Source organism: Bubalus bubalis, chromosome 3, assembly GCF_019923935.1.
Source record: "Bubalus bubalis isolate 160015118507 breed Murrah chromosome 3, NDDB_SH_1, whole genome shotgun sequence".
Classification (NCBI taxonomy): domain Eukaryota; kingdom Metazoa; phylum Chordata; class Mammalia; order Artiodactyla; family Bovidae; genus Bubalus; species Bubalus bubalis.
In genome coordinates, this window is record NC_059159.1 from 50,765,081 (window position 1) to 50,781,014 (window position 15,934).

Below are 15,934 nucleotides of genomic sequence, written 5' to 3' on the forward strand. Positions count from 1 at the left end.
CTGGTATTTGAACTCAATAATTATATAAATGCTGCCTTTCATATTTTGGATGATAGCATAGCATCTGAGTTTTCAGTGGTCAAGGTCAGATCATGAACGTGCTAATGTGATGCTGATGACCTTGGACTTTATCTTAGAGATGATAGGGAATCCTTAAAAGATTGTAAGGTAGTAAAAGAATCAGATTTGTGTGTCAGCAAGAAGACAGTAATCATCTATGACCAGCAGAGCCAGAAGAAGATCTTAAATCATGCACTCCTGGCTACAGAAGGATAGAAGACAGAGGAGGCCTGCTAAGCTGTCATGGCCACTGATACATTTGGGTGGACGAGGTCCTTTGTATCACAAGGGTATCCCCACAGTCCACCAAATCTCCTTTAAGCCTTGACTACTGGTAGCCTCAAATTTGGCAGAAAGCCTTCCACTCTACAGAGCTATATGAAACAGGAACTTGGTCCAAAAATCCTGAGAATTCTAAGAGGCAATACACATTGTAACTTTTTTTTCTTTGGCTGAGCCCTGCAGAATGTGGACTCTTAGTTCCCCAACCAGGGGTTGAACCCACGTCCTCTGTGTTGGAAGCCCAAAATCTTAACCACTGGACAGCTAGAGAAGACTCTGTAACCCTTTTTAACTTGCAGTTATCTCCCTTCATTGAGATGTTGGAGGGGGCGTCTAAGTACCTTGCTCTTGAATCTGATTGGCTTATGTCTGCTTCAATAAATGGAGTACAGCAGAAATGATGCTAAGCCAGAAAAGGCCATACAGAGTCTACCTTCTTCTCTGGAATACTCCTGGATTCCTGAGCCAGCTTGTAAAAAGATGAACTACTCTGAGGCAACAGTGCTCTGAGTAAGCCCAAGCCACATGGAGAGGCTACATGTAAGCACTCCTGGTCAACAATCCCAGCTGAATGCAGCCTTTGAGTCATCCCTGCTCAGGTATCAGTTGTTTCTGTGAAGAAGCCTCCACATGATTTCTCAATCCTAAGACGTGAGTTGGGCTTCCCTCATAGCTCAGCTGATAAAGAATCTGCCTGCAATGGAGGAGACCTGGACTCGATTCCTGGGTCAGGAAGATCCCCTGGAGATGGAAATAGCAACCCACTTGAGTATTCTTGCATGGAGATTCCCAGGGACAGAAGAGCCTGGTCGGCTACAGTCCACAGGTATGCAAGAGTTGGACATAGCTGAGCAACTAAACCACCACCACCAAGACATTTGCGTTACCCTCTGCCTTTCCTGCAGAGAAGACAATGGCACCCCACTCCAGTACTCTTGCCTGGAAAATCCCATGGACGGAGGAGCCTGGTAGGCTGCAGTCCATGAGGTGGCTAAGAGTCGGACACAACTGAAGCGACTTAGCAGCTGCAGTAGCAGCAGCCTTTCCTGTGGAAAATTCTGAAAGAGATGGGAATACCAGACCACCTGAACTGCCTCTTGAGAAACCTGTATGCAGGTTAGGAAGCAACAGTTAGAACTGGACATGGAACAACAGACTGGTTCCAAATAGGAAAAGGAGTACGTCAACCCTGCTTATTTAACTTATATGCAGAGTACATCATGAGAAACACTGGGCTGGAAGAAGCACTAGCTGGAGTCAAGATTGCCGGGAGAAATAAAAGTAACCTCAGATATGCAGATGACACCACCCTTATGGCAGAAAGTGAGGAAGAGCTAAAGAGCCTCTTGATGAAAGTGAAAGAAGACAGTGAAAAGTTGGCTTAAAGCTCAACATTCAGAAAACTAAGATCATGGCATCCAGTCCCATCACTTCATGGCAAATAGATTGGGAAACAGTGGAAACAGTGGCTGACTTTATTTTTCCGGGCTCCAAAATCACTGCGGATGGTGATTGCAGCCATGAAATTAAAAGATGCTTGCTCCTTGGAAGGAAAGTTATTACCAACCTAGACAGCATATTGAAAAGCAGAGACATTACTTTGCCAACAAAGGTCCGTCTAGTCAAGGCTATGGTTTTTCCAGTGGTCATGTATGGATGTGACAGTTGGCCTATAAAGAAAGCTGAGCACCGAAGAATTGATGCTTTTGAACTGTGATGCTGGAGAAGACTCTTGAGACTCCCTTGGACTTCAAGGAGATCCAACCAGTCCATCCTAAAGGAGATCAGTCCTGAATGTTTATTGGAAGGACTGATGTTGAAGCTGAAACTGCAATACTTCGGCCACCTGATGCGGAGAGCTGACTCATTTGAAAAGACCCTGATGCTGGGAAAGATTGAAGGCGGGAGGAGGAGGGGATGACAGAGGATGAGATGGTTGGATGGCATCACCGACACAATGGACATGGTTTTGGGTGGACTCCGGGAGTTGGTGATGGACAGGGAGGCCTGGCGTGCTGCAGTTCCTGGGGTCTCAAAGAGTCGGACATGACTGAGCGACTGAACTGAACACTCTTGCCAGATGAGGGTCCAAGCATCAGTAAGCTAAGTGAGACAAGTGTCCTTACTCTGCTCTGAAATCCTGACCCACAGAAACATAATAAGATGGTTCTTCATTTATATCACTAAGGTTGTAGTGGTTATGCCACAGCAGGTCACTGGAACACCCCATTCCAATCCCCTATAGTTCCCAGGAACCCATCACTTAATAGACTCCATAATCAACCTATTCCCTCTCTGAACTATACATTACTAAACATATGAATTCATTCATGAGAATGAGACAATTCATATCCTGTGTTGGACAATTTTCTTAATTTTCTGACAATGGCTATGCTGCTGCTGCTGCTGCTAAGTCGCTTCAGTCGTGTCCGACTCCATGCGACACCATAGACGGCAGCCCACCAGGCTCCCCCATGCCTGGGATTCTCCAGGCAAGAACACTGGAGTGGGTTGCCATTTCCTTCTCCAATGCATGAAAGTGAAAAGTGAAAGTGAAGTCACTCAGTCGTGCCCGACTCTTAGCGACCCCATGGACTGGAGCCTACCAGGCTCCTCCGTCCATGGGATTTTCCAGGCAAGAGTACTGGAGTGGGGTGCCATTGCCTTCTCCAATGGCTATGCTACACTACCTATAAGAGTGAACCGCCTAACCATAGGTATCAGAATGGAGAAAAGGATTTTTTCCTTTTTTTTTTTTTTAGATTATTTATTTTTGGGTGCGCTGGGTCTTCGTTGCTGCATGCAGGCTTTCTCTGGTTACGGCCAGCAGGGGCAGTCTCCAGATGCGGTGTGTGGGCTTCTTGTTGCCTGGGCTTCTCATTGCGGATCACTGCTCTAGGTTCGCAAGTCCAGTAGTTGTGGCTCTTGGGCTTAGTTGCTCCGTGGCGCGTGGTATCTTCCCGGACCAGGGATTGCACCTGTGTCCTCTGCATTGGCAGGTGAATTCTTAATCACTTGACCACCAGGGAAGCCTGAGATAATGACTCTTGTGCTAAATTTGTAGAGGCTTTTTCAGAGACCTTCAAGCCTAAATCCACATAGTCAACACCCATCAACCACAGACCAACAATCACATGGTCCTCATAAATAGTCATCAAGACACACCTATGGCATCACACATCACAGAGGCAAAATGACTGGATCCTATAACTTGCAACCACCAAAGAACAGAGCAAGGCTTTCCAACAAGTTATCATCACTTGGGGACACAATGCAGGTAGGAAATTCTGCCCCGTTCTCATCTTTTAGTACCATTACCCGTATCTGCAGAAAACTCAAAAGCTTTTTTCTGTACATGTTCATGGTTACGATCCATCTTGTCTGGACCTCTTTAAATTCATCCTGCTTGCTACATGTGGCTTCTTGTCTCCAAAATTAATCCAAACTGCTACTTGCTAGGATGCTCCCCCAATCTTGTTCTCTACTGTCTTCATTAATATTGACCCTAAGACCAATAGCAAATATAATCTATCATTTGCCAGTCCTTATTTTGAGGAAGCTCCCTTAAAACCTACCCTGCACAAAGTCTACCTACTTACCCTGACAATCAGAAGTAGAGAATCACATGTTGATGTTTGGCAGAAACCTACCCAATATTGTAAAGCAATTATTCTTCAATTAAAAATGAATCAATTTAATTATTAAAAAAATTAAATGTAAAAAGAAAGGAAGTACAGAGTCAGCATAGAAGGTCTGAGTGGTTTTGTATTTTGCTGCTAATGCTGGTCCAATACAGAATAAATGTTTAAGGGTCATTCTTGAAAAGACAGACATATAATCCATAATCACAATACAATGTGAGAAACACTGTGATAGAGTTTCCTTGGGATGTTATAAGAGTAGTAAGGAGATAATGAGTTGGTTTTGGATATAATAGTTACATAAAAGTTCTAAAACAGGTCAATTAAAGCATTTTCAGTTGCAGTGAAGTTCATAGGATAATAAACAGATTTACTTGAGCAATTATAGGTGAGTTCATTTCACCTTGACACTATATCTCCAATTTCTAGGAAATTTTCTAATTATCAGAATGCTTAAAATACATGCAAAAATTTGAAACAGAGTTATGGTTCTTTATGTGAAACAGTAAAAAGTTTTAACTTTTTCAATAAGATAGAAAATAGGAACAAAGTAAACTATATGCAAAGTGATATAGTCATGTAACCACCTCATGTAGCCATCTGATTCGGGTATTAGCCTACCTAAGTGCATTCCAACCACATCCAACTCCCCACCAAACTGTTTAGTCCAAATATACAAATGATACAGATTTTTAACTTAGAAGACAAAATATGTGGTGAGATCATCTACTGAGCTTAACAACATACTGACAGTTTGGGTCCAGTTTTGAATTTTTTAAGGATAAGGTTTCTATAACATACACAGGCAGACTTGGGATAGGTTTCAAGACTGGGGGGAAAACCTGAGTTTTTGAAGATAGTCAAGTATGAGAGAGTAAAAAGAGTATATCAAAAGAGAAGAAGAATGTATAATTCAAGAGAAAAGCAAAATTGAAAGATCACAATTATAAACTGCCATGTAACATCCCTTATAATGATATGTTACAATTTAATTATATCATGGGTGGATGCCATCTCCCCAGCAGGCCTGTAAGCTTCTTGAGGACTAGACAATATCATGTATTTCAGATACCAAGTCTACTGAAGACAGAGGGTGAGCATTCAGTAATTGTATTAATAAATGAATAGGTCTTCCTACTTCTCTTTTGGAGGGAAAAAACACAGAGTTCACTGCTTCCAAAAATTTACTTCCTTTAAACTCATACTTTGAAAAGCACACACTTTAAAATAGTTAATTTTTCCTTTTAAAAAAATGTTGTGAAATATACAAAACATTAAACTTAACTATTTTAACCATTTTAATGTACAATGTCTTGGCAATAAGTACACTAAGATTATTTTGCAACCATCAACATTGTCCATCCAGAACTTTTTCATCCTCTCAAAAACTCTGTACCAATTAAACAATAATCCCCCAATTTCCTCCTCTTCTCAGCCTCTGGTAACTTCTAATCTGCTTTCTGTCTCTATGAGTTCACATAGTCTAGATACCTCATATAGGTAGAATCATACAATTTTTGTCCTTTTGTGTCTGGCTTATTTCATTTAGCATGTTTTCAAGGTTCATCCATGTTGTAGCTTGTATCAGAATTCAGTTCCTTTTTAAGATTAAATAACACTCAATTGTATGTATATACCACATTTGTTTATCCATTCATTAGTTCATAGACATCTGGGTTGTTTTCACATTTTGGCAATTATGAATAATGCTATGAACAGAGTATACAAACATCTGTTTGAGTCATTGTTTTCAATTCTTTTGGGTGTATACCTAGGAGTAGAATTGCTGGGTCATATGGTAATTCTCCCCTTCATGGATCACTGCCTTGTCGTGGCCCTTGCATAACTCGGTGAAGCTATGAGCCATGCTGTACAGAGCCATCCAAGACGGATGGGTCATAGCGGAGAGTTCTGACCAAATGTGGTCCACTGGAGGAGGGAATGGCAAACCACTCCAGTATTCTTGCCACCAGAACCCCATGAACAGTATAAAAAGGCAAAAAGATATGACGCCAAACGATGAGCCCCCCAGGATGGAAGGTGTCCAATATGCTTCTGGGGAAGAGCGGAGGGCAATTAATAGCTCCAGAATGAATGAGGCAGCTGGGCCAAAGCGGAAACGACACTCAGTTGTGGATGTGTCTGGTGGTGAAAGTAAAATCCCATGCTCTAAAGAACAATATTTCATAGGAACCTGGAATGTTAGGTCCACAAATCAAGGTAAATTGGTCGTGGTCAAGCAGGAGATGGCAAGTGTAAACATCGACATTTTAGGAATCAGTGAACTAAAATGGACAGCAATGGGTGAATTTAATTCAGATGACCATTATATCTACTACTGTGGGCAAGAATCCCTTAGAAGAAATGAGTAGCCCTCATAATCAAGTCCAAAATGCAGTACTTGGGTGCAACCTCAAAAACAACAGAATGATCTCAGTAATATCAAAGGTACATTTCAGCAAGGAGGGGAAGGTTAAAGGATGGAAACGGCAAGGACCTAACAGAAGCAGAAGAGATTAAGACATGGTAAGAAAACACAGAAGAACTGTACAAAAAAGATCTTGATGACCTGAAAACCATGACGGTGTGATCACTCACCTAGAGTCAGACATCCTGGAATGTAAAGTCAAATGGGCCTTAGGAAGCATTACTACCAACAAAACTAGTGGAGGTGATGGAATTCCAGCTGAACTACTTAAATCCTAAAAGATGATGCTGTTAAAGTGCTTCACTCAATGTGTCAGCAAATTTGGAAAACCCAGCAGTGGCCATAGGACTGGAAAACGCCATAGGACTGGAAAACGCCATCCCAATTCCAAAGAAGAGGAGTTCAAAAGAATGTTCAAACTACTGGGCACTTGTGCTCACTTCCCATGCTAGTAAGGTTATGCTCAAAATCCTTCAAGCTAGGCTTCAGCAGTACTTGAATTGAGAACTTGCAGATGTACAAGCTGGGTTTAGAAAAGGCAGAGGAATCAGAGATCAAATTGCCAATATTTGTTAGATCATAGAGAAAGCAAGGGAATTCCAGAAAAACATCTACTTCTGTTTCATTGACTACACAAAAGCCTTTGACTGTGTGTTTCACAACAAACTGTGGACAATTTTTAGAGATGGGAATACCAGACCATCTTACCTGTTTCCTGAGAAACCTATATGCTGGTCAAGAAGCAACAGTTATAACCTTACATGGAAATACCGACTGGTTCCAAATTGGGAAAGGAATATAACAAGGCGGTATATTGTCACCCTGCTTATTTAATTTATATGCTAAATGCCAGGCTGGATGAGTTACAAGCTGGAATCAAGATTGATGGGAGAATATCAACAACCTCAGCTATACAGATAAAACCACTCTACTGGCAGAAAGCAAAGAATTAAAGAACCTCTTGATGAGGGTAAAAGAGGAGAGTGAAAAAGCTGACTTAAAACTCAACGTTCAAAAAACTAAGATCCTACATCCAGTCCCATCACTTTATGGCAAATATGAGGGGGAAAAGTGGAAGCAGTGACAGATTTTCTCTTCCTGGAGAGATCCCAGAAGCATTGCAGCCATGAAATTAGAAGTTGCTTGCTTCTTGAAAGGAAAGCAATGACAAACCTAGGCAGTGTATTAAAAAGCAGAGGCATTACGTTGCCAGCAAAGATCCATCTAGTCAAAGCTATGGTTTTTCCAGTAGTCACGTATGGATGTGAGAGTTGGACCATAAAGAAAGCTGAGTGCCGAAGAACTGATGCTTTTGAATTGTGATGCTGGAGAAGACTCTTGAGAGTCCCTTGGACAGCAAGGAGATCAAACCAGTCAATTCTAGAGGAAATCAATTCTGAATATTCATTGAAAGGATTGATGCTGAAGCTGAAGCTCCAATATTTTGGCCACCTACCTACCAATGGCACCCCTCCCTCTCCAGTACTCTTGCCTGGAAAATCCCATGGACGGAGGAGCCTGGTAGGCTGCTGTCCATGGGGTCGCTAAGGGTCGGACACGACTGAGTGACTTCACTTTCACTTTTCACTTTCATGCATTGGAGAAGGAAATGGCAGCCTACTCCAGTGTTCTTGCCTGGAGAATCCCAGGGACGGGGGAGCCTGGTGGGCTGCCGTCTATGGGGTCGCACAGAGTCGGACACAACTGAAGCGACTTAGCAGCAGCAGCAATGTGAATAGCCCACTCATTGGAAAAGACACTCATGCTGGGAAGGATTGAAGGCAAATGGAGAAGAGAGCAGCAGAGGATGAGATGGTTGGATAGCATCACAGATTCAATGGACACGAACTTGGGCAAACTCCAGGAGACAGTGAGGGACTGGGAGGCCTGGCATGCTGCAGTCCAAGGGGTCGCAAAGAGTAGAACATGACTTAGCGACTAAATAACAACAACATGGTAATTCTATTTTAAACAAATAATTATCTATTTATTTGGCTGCTTTTAAGTCTTATTAATAGTGTGTCATGCGCGATCTTTCATTGCAGCACACAGGCTCTCTAGTTGTGGTGCTTGAACTTAGTTGCTCTGCAGCATGTAGGCGCTTAGTTCCCTGATCAGGGATCAAACCTGGATCCCCTGCATTGCTAGGTGAATTCCTAACCCTGGACCTGCACAATGGTTCCAATTTTCCCACATCTTCACTCTTGTTATTTTCCACTTTTGATAGTCATCCTAATGAGTGTAGGAACATCTTTATACATATATCTATTTAAACAGGTGAGGAAACATCTATAAATTAAGGTGCAATTTTTACTTTTTTAAGGCTCTAGATATGTATTGCCTAAACATTTTTTCCAACATAACTTTATTGTCTTCAGCTGTATATTTAATACACTGCCTTCTTATTGGGCTAGCTGATCACTGTGTTGTGAATTTTTGTGAAATACAAAAATGTTTTAATACCAGTTCACACTCATTGAATATTAAATAGGTAGCTGAAGACTTTCACCACCAAACCCCTGCATGGATCCCAGAGTAAAAATGAAATATTTGAGGGGGCTTCAGTACAGAGGGTCTACTTTCCTTTTTATTTATTCTTTATTTTTGGCCATGCTGCTCGGCTTGTGGAATCTTCCCTATCGGGTCGAACCCAGGCCCTCGGCAGTGAGAGCACAGAACCCTAAGCACTGGGTGAATGCGTGCTCATTCGCCTCAGTCGTGTCTGACTCTTTGTGACCCCATGGAGTGTAGCCCGCCAGGCTCCTCTGTCCGTGGGATTTTCCAGGCAAGAATACTGGAGCATGTTGCCATGCCCTCCTTCAGGGGATCTTCCCAACCCAGGGACTGAATCCATGTCTCCTGTGTCTCTTGTACCACAGGCGGATTCTTTACTGTTGAGCCACACCAGGGAAGCCCCCCTAACCACTGGACCACCAGGGAATTTCCCAGAGGGTCTGCATTCATAAGTCGCATCCAGAAAGCAAGTAAGAACACAGAGTAGGAACTGCGGTTTGATAGACCCAGGGAGATGGGTCTTAGAGAACATCACAGGGCACCCCAGCCTGACATGGGAGCGGCATGTTGTCATTCAGTCCCTCAGTCGTGTCCAACTCTTTGTGACCCCTGGGCAACCCAAGAGTTGCTCAGAACAACAGAATGATTCTATGTACCCAAGAGCCTGGAACAGCCTCCCAGAACTGGCCACTGGCAGCCTGTGACACAAAGAGGTAGACAATTCCACTGTAGCAGAGAGGGCCCATGAAGGAAGAGAGAGAGAAATCTGAGATCCAAAAGTAGTGATGGGCATGGACCATCTCGCAGAGGCTGATCACTAGCAGGATAAAACAGCTCCCACTGTTTTTTGGTCCTTGGATCACATGACTCAATAGTAAAATTCCAAGGGCAGAAAGTCATACTGGCTAACTTGGGTCACGTGTCCAACTTTGGTCAGAGGGGACAAGGCGATACATATGACTGTTCATCAAGATTACGCCAAGTAGGAAACCAGTAACTATGTGAGAAAGTAATGTCAGATGAAAATACCAAAGATGAGGTCAGAGAGATCTGGCAAGCAAAAACTACAGATGTCTAAGTGAAGTCACCAAGTAGATTTACCCTTCAAAGATATAGTAAGCTTTGGAAAATGGCAACTTTATTAAGGCATAATTTGTATACAATAGAAGTGAAATATCTTAAGTTGATGACTTTTGACAAATGTACACATGTATGTAATCACCACTCCCAAAAAGTGTACATTTTCATCTCCCCAGAAGTTCCTTGATGCCCCATTTGCAGTCAATCTCTCCAACTGCTCCACTCCTGGAACCCATTGATATGATCTTCTCGTACTATTGATTAGTTCTGTTTTAGAATTTCTTATAAATGGAATAATAATCTAATATTTAAAATTTTTCATTTTATTTCTTACTAGCTTAACTATAAGCTTTTTTAAATTACTTTTTTAGTGTTTCCTCTAAGGCTAATAATATTATTATTTTTTTAAAGATTGATTTATTTATTTGGTGGTGCCAGGTCTTAGTTGCAGCACGCAGGATCTTTTAGCTGTGGCATGTGGGATCTAGTTCCTTGACCAGGGATTGAACCTGGGCCCTCTGCGTTGGGAGTGCAGAGTCTTAGGTCCTGGATCACCAAGGAAGTGCCTAATAATCTATATTCTTAACTTATCAATCTATTTAGAGTCAGTACGATAGTTCTCCACACTTCCCACTTTGAACTTTCTATTCAGTCCTTATCCCTACTTATCTGACACTTCCTACTTCACAATGAAGCAACTTTACAATAAAAATTTACCAATAAATTCACCTGCTCTTCTATACTGAATCTGATTGTTGTCATATCCTTCCCTGGGACACTTATTATAGGCCCATCCTTAACATTTATTTTGTTCTGTTGTAACAGTTATTGTCTTTTAAGCAAGTTACAAAAAAGGAAACAGTCTTTTATATTTTCCTGCTTACTAACAACTCCTGACGCTCTTATCTTCCTTCCTGTAGATTTGACTATCTGGAAAGTATTTAATACTCTATTTAAATTTACGTTCCTGCCAGTAGTAGCAGTGACTTTCCTGTATACAAACTATAGCAAGTTAGGAAATAAAGTGGAAAGAAAGATTATAAAACCACGGAAAACATAAACTACTGAATAAAGATTAAGAGTAAGGAATAAGAACAGGACTTCCCTGGTGGTACAGTGGTTAAGAATCCATCTGCCAATGCAGGGGACGTGGGTTCCAGCCCTGGTCTGGGAGGATTCCCCGTGCCTGGGAGCAACTAAGTCCATGTACCACAACTACTAAGCCTATGCTCTTGAGCCTAGGAGCCACAGCTCCTGAAGCCTGCAAGCCTGAGCCTGTGCTCCACAGCCAGAGAAGCCACCGCGATTGGGAGACCTGTGCACAGCGGCCAGAGTGCAGCACTCCACTCGCCGCAACTAGGGAAACCCAAGCAAAGCAACGCAGACCCAGCATAGCCAAAAAGCACATTAATAAATTGGTTAACTAGTTTAAAAAATAATATATTCTTTATTCATTAAAATGTATAACTTACATAACTGTAAAGTTAATAAGAAATATGAATGGCCTATGTCAGAAAAGCCGCAAAACACTAAAGATGCAAAAGAGGCTTTTAATGAAAGGAAGGACATGTTTTATTCCTAGAGAGAAAGACGGTCATGTAGAGATGTGATTTCTACTTTGTTCTCAACAATTCTATGTCATTTTTGTGGTCAATATAACATATATACTAGAATTTACCTTTAAAAAGAATTCATGTATTAATTACTGGTATATCTGATTTTGCTCCAGCAATCAAGTTTTACATTTTCCTTCGTATATTCTTATTTTCTTTCTTTTCTCTGTGACTTTGGCTATATAGGTTTTTTAAAAATGTACTGTTATTTTTCCAGCACTGCATTCTATTTTCATACTTCCAGTGGCAAACTTTGTCTTTTATAAAAAAAAAATAGTTTTTATTTTCTGATTATAAAAGTAAGACATACCCGTGAAAGAAAACTTGGAATAAATAGGAAACTAGGAAAAATTTTACTATAATTCTACCATGCAGAGATAACCACTGTTAATGCTTTAAACTTGTTTTGTCTTGAAATTACTTTTTTCCCTAAAAGCAAAGTACACTTCCTGTAACAATTTCAAGTAACACAGAGGCACTATAGTTGACATCTTTTATTTTGTCTTGTCCAGTATCTATTCCTTCTTCTTCTGATAACAATACCCTGATTTTGGGGAGGGAACCTGTATCTCCCCCACTTTCAGCTCATGTGTCTCAGATGGTACTGACCCAGCCCCTCAGCTCTAAGGGCTGGTACAAGACCCAGGTTTGATCAGAGTGATAATGACCCAGGCAAGCTGACACGAAATAATCCTGCAGCTTTGGTTGAAATTACATATCGGGAAAAAGAGTTTCTTTTCTACTGTGCCTCACATCTAACAAGCAGAATATGATGACAGAGATGCTATGTGACTTCAAGGGACACAGTTTCTACTCTGCCCTCTCCCTCTTGAGTCAGCCATTCATGAGGAAGCCAGTCACCATGTTGTGTGGATACCCAAGCAGCCTCGTGGAAAGGACCCTGAAGAAAGGAACTGAGGCATCAGCCATGTGAGTGAGTCACCTTGGGAAGGAATGCTCCCGCCTCAGTTGAGCTTTCAGAGGACTGCCCCTGCACCTCACTGCTTGGCTGAATCTTCATGTGAGATCCTGAGCTCCCAGCACAGCTCAGCTAAGCTGCTCCTGACCCACAGAAACCTTGAGAGATCATAAATATTTATTGTTCTTTTAAGCCATGAAGTTTAAGGGTAATTTGTTATGTGGCAATAGATAACTAATACAAGATTGGTTTAGGAATATAGAGCTAAGCCAGTCAGAATGTGGCATTCCCAGTAAGCTTTATTGATTTAGGAATAGGCAATTTACTAAACTGTCTGAATTAGACCAAAGGGATGGGCTTCCTTTTTTACAAAACAAAGAAAGAAAAAAGAAAAACAAAACAGTTGGGTAAGCCACTCTCTTCCACTGCCCATAGACATGAAAATCCATATTCAGATTGTAGTTGGCAGCCATCTTGTTGTCATAAAAGCCAACTTTAGGATAAATACAATATTTCACGCAAAGATGGGCTCGATAAAGGACAGAAATGGTATGGACCTAACAGAAGCAGAAGATATTAAGATGAGGTGGCAAAAATACACAGAAGAACTGTACAAAAAAGAGCTTCACGACCCAGATAATCATGATGATGTGATCACTGACCTAAAGCCAGACATCCTGGAATGTGAAGTCAAGTGGGCCTTAGAAAGCATCACTACGAACAAAGCTAGTGGAGGTGATGGAATTCCAGTTGAGCTATTCCAAATCCTGAAAGATGATGCTGTGAAAGTGCTGCACTCAATATGCCAGCAAATTTGGAAAACTCAGCAGTGGCCACAGGACTGGAAGAGGTCCGTTTTCATTCCAACCCCAAAGAAAGGCAATACCAAAGAATGCTCAAACTACCGCACAATTGCACTCATCTCACATGCTAGTAAAGTAATGCTCAAAATTCTCCAAGCCAGGCTTCAGCAATATGTGAACCGTGAACTTCCAGATGTTCAAGCTGGTTTTAGAAAAGGCAGAGGAACCAGAGATCAAATTGCCAACATCCGCTGGATCATGGAAAAAGCAAGAGAATTCCAGAAAAGCATCTATTTCTGCTTTATTGACTATGCCAAAGCCTTTGACTGTGTGGATCACAATAAACTGTGGAAAATTCTGAAAGAGATGGGAATACCAGACCACCTGATCTGCCTCTTGAGACATTTGTATGCAGGTCAGGAAGCAACAGTTAGAACTGGACATGGAACAACAGACTGGTTCCAAATAGGAAAAGGGGTTCGTCAAGGCTGTATATTGTCACCCTGTTTATTTAACTTATATGTAGAATACATCATGAGAAACACTGGACTGGAAGAAACACAAGCTGGAATCAAGATTGCCGGGAGAATTATCAATAACCTCAGATATGCAGATGATACCACCCTTATGGCAGAAAGTGAAGAGGAACTCAAAAGCCTCTTGATGAAAGTGAAAGAGGAGAGTGAAAAAGTTGGCTTAAAGCTCAACATTCAGAAAACGAAGATCATGGCATCTGGTCCCATCACTTCATGGGAAATAGATGGGGAAACAGTGGAAACAGTGTCAGACTTTATTTTTCTGGACTCCAAAATCACTACAGATGGTGACTGCAGCCATGAAATTAAAAGACGCTTACTCCTTGGAAGGAAAGTTATGACCAACCTAGATAGCATATTCAAAAGCAGGGACGTTACTTTGCCAACAAAAGTCAAGGCTATGGTTTTTCCAGTGGTCAGGTATGGACGTGAGAGTTGGACTGTGAAGAAGGCTCAGCGCCGAAGAATTGATGTGTTTGAACTGTGGTGTTGGAGAAGACTCTTGAGAGTCCCTTGGACTGCAAGGAGATCCAACCAGTCCATACTGAAGGAGATCAGCCCTGGGATTTCTTTGGAAGGAATGATGCTAAAGCTGAAACTCCAGTACTTTGGCCACCTCATGCGAAGAGTTGACTCATTGGAAAAGACTCTGATGTTGGGAGGGATTGGGGGCAAGAGGAGAAGGGGACAACAGAGGATGAGATGGCTGGATGGCATCACTGACTTGATGGACATGAGTCTGAGTGAACTCCGGGAGTTGATGATGGACAGGGAGGCCTGGTGTGCTGCGATTCATGGGGTCGCGAAGAGTTGGACACGACTGGGCGACTGATCTGATCTGATCTGATCTGTGGATGGCAAATCAGATAGACCATATAATTTGGGTCTTTGATAAAATTATTGAGCTACAGAAACAAATAACCATAAACTCCACCTTAACTTGATTTCTTTATTTTTAAAATATTTATTTATTTATTTGGCTGCACCGCGTCTTAGCCTCGGCAGGCAGGATCTTTGAGCTTCAGTTGCATCATGTGGGCTCTTAGCTGCTGCATGTTAGGATCTAGTTCCCTGACCAGGGATCAAACCTGGGCTCCCTGCATTGGGAGTGCACAGTCTTAGACACTGGGCTATCAAGGAAGTCCCCCCACCTTAAATTTAGTCTCCAGTTATATGAGCCCATGCATTTCCTTATCATTTTAGTCATAAAAGCCATCCTTTGGTTAGCACATGCTTTGAAATGAACATCTCCCTTTACTTTCAAGGTTTCTTAGTCATGTTGTTTGAGGTGCCTCCTTAGGTGGTGTTTTTTCTTATCTCAACCTGTCTTTGCCTTTGGAAGAATTTATTATGTTTGTTTTTATAGTGATTAGTTACATATTTGTTTCTTATTCTGACTCATGCATTCTGTGTATTTTCTTTTATTCTTGAGTAATTTTGAAGTCCTATATCAGAGGTTGCAAATGATATAGCTTTATATCCAACCCACAGATATGGTTGGGATGTTTGTCTCATAGGGTATTTAATTTTTTTTAATCAACATTGAAAAAATCTGGATTTCTTATACAGAAATTGAAATATTTTTCTAGCCACACTTGAACAATCAGGTCTATAACATGGGGTCCCTAGCCTTATGTGGCAACAATCGCCTGGAACTGAATGGCGGCTGGACCCCCTAGAGGAGGTGTGTCTCCTCTGGTCCACTAGAGCCCCTATTTTGTGTTCTTTTTCCAAACTGGTGAGCGAATTGCATTTTATATTTATAATCTTTGCTTTTACTATTGTTTTCTTGTGGTAGAATATGCTCCTGTTTGCATGGTGCTGTCAGTTTTATTGAAGACCTAAGGACTGTTGTTGTTATGGACTGAAATGTTTCCCTATCCCCAAAATTCATCTGATGGAGTCTTAACCCCCTCCCCTTCTCCGCCCCCTCCCCCCGAAATGATGGTAGATGGTATTTGGAGATGATGCCTTCGGAGATAATCAGGTTTAGATGAAGTCCTGAGATTGGGGCTCTCTTGATGGGATTAGTGTCCTTATAAGAAGAGAAGAAAAAAA